This window comes from Condylura cristata, unplaced genomic scaffold (assembly GCF_000260355.1).
Source record: "Condylura cristata isolate star-nosed mole 26May11 unplaced genomic scaffold, ConCri1.0 scaffold00370, whole genome shotgun sequence".
NCBI lineage: Eukaryota > Metazoa > Chordata > Mammalia > Eulipotyphla > Talpidae > Condylura > Condylura cristata.
The window spans coordinates 1-1,774 of record NW_004567471.1 but is presented as its reverse complement, the minus strand read 5'-3'; positions in this window follow the sequence as shown (position 1 = coordinate 1,774).

Below are 1,774 nucleotides of genomic sequence, written 5' to 3'. Positions count from 1 at the left end.
GAGAAAATAACAAGAATAATGAACAGCCATATACCAGAGACATTTTGTGGGGGTGAAGTGGGGGAATGGGATCAAAAATGGGGGGGTGGGGAGGGAAGTGCACAGGATTATGGTGATGGCACACGGGTGACTTGGTGATGGGAAATCCGCAGGGATTACAATTGAGAAAAAAAAATGTACAAAATGATGTAAAAATAAAATAAACTGTTTTAAAATAAAAAATAAATAAAAATAAAAAATGTTTTGCCTTTATCATAGCCTCAGTATTTTCAAATGCTTCAGCCTATCAGATGTATGAAAAACCTGTTTAATAAAGGGGAAAAAAAAGAAGAACGGAGCTACCAGCTCAGAAGAAAATATAGCTGTTTATAATCTTAGAGGTTGAAAAGAACTTCTTGAACAAGAGCTAAAGCCATTAAATATAAACCATAAAGACCATTAAATCAAAGACAAACAGGGTTTCAGGATAAGGAAAGCAAACTTAACTTGTGCATTTATATTTACTCCTTCCTGATCTCTACCAAAAACTGCAGTTAAAGTTTCTAATCAGGCCCTCCCTGGTGGTGCCACTGGTTAGGACTTAGCACTGCAAGCTAGCCACAGCAGCTTTAGTGCCAGTTCAATCTCCTGCCAGGAGGAGATCCACATGGCCCAGCAGACCTCTCCTGTCTCACCCGCTGCTCCCCTCAGCAGTGTACTTCATTGATCTGTCTGTTCTGCCCCCCACTCTGTCTCTTGTGAATCCTCTTACCGCCTCTGGCCTGTACCCCAGTTCTGTAAGTCTAAATAAATAAATCTTTTAAAAAAAAAATTCTAGTACATGTGTGTGCAGAGGCATATATCTGTAAGAAACCAAATAGGAAAGGAGATTATGGCAACTTTCCAGAAGACTGGTGCTTAGACTTTACTTGTCAGCAAAAGTAAGTACAAAAGATAAAGCAAAGTCATAAGTTTGAAGGATTTCCAATGTCTTACTCATGCACATGATAAAAATAAATTTTCACTGAATACTAAACTGCTAGCATTTAACAGAAAGACAATGATTGCTATATGACATGAAAAAGAAGAACAAATTCTAAAGATCTGTCACCCCACAATTACAAAATCTTCATCTCCTGCAAACATAAAAACTCACTGGAGTCCCTGAAATACTGAGTTGTCCTTCAACATTGAATCACCAAAGCATTTGTTTGCCTTAAAAATGAGATCACTATCTTCAGCAAGGTCATCCTCAGTGCCCTCCAGAAAACTAACAAAACCATGTTTTAATGATTTCACACTCTCACTTCCACAAAAAGAAAACACACACTCATGAAATGGGGAGTGTTTCATGAACACATATTCATGAAATGAAATTATGGAAAGGACTAGCAAAATCCTTGGTGATTGAAATGTCTTAACTTCAGTCATATGAATCTGAAACTACTTTCAAAGTAAGCAGCCAAAATTAGCATCCCCGCACCCACCCCATGATAGCTGGGCCACACACTGGCTAGTCACAATCTCATTATCTATTCATTCACCCAGCCCTTAGAGGACCTTAATCACCAACAACACTTAGGTTTTGTTTTGAGCGCATCCTTTCAGAAATTAAAAATGAGGCACATGGCGTTATTCTTGCTTTAATGGCACAGGAGGGTCAAAGGGGCTAGGTCTATACTTGGCTATTTATGAAAGTTAAAAATTGTTACCTTGCTTTAATCATTTGCCTGTGAAACATGTCCTCTGTTTCAGCCAGCTTCTTTGATGAAGTGTCCAAATCCAGGTGTTATTT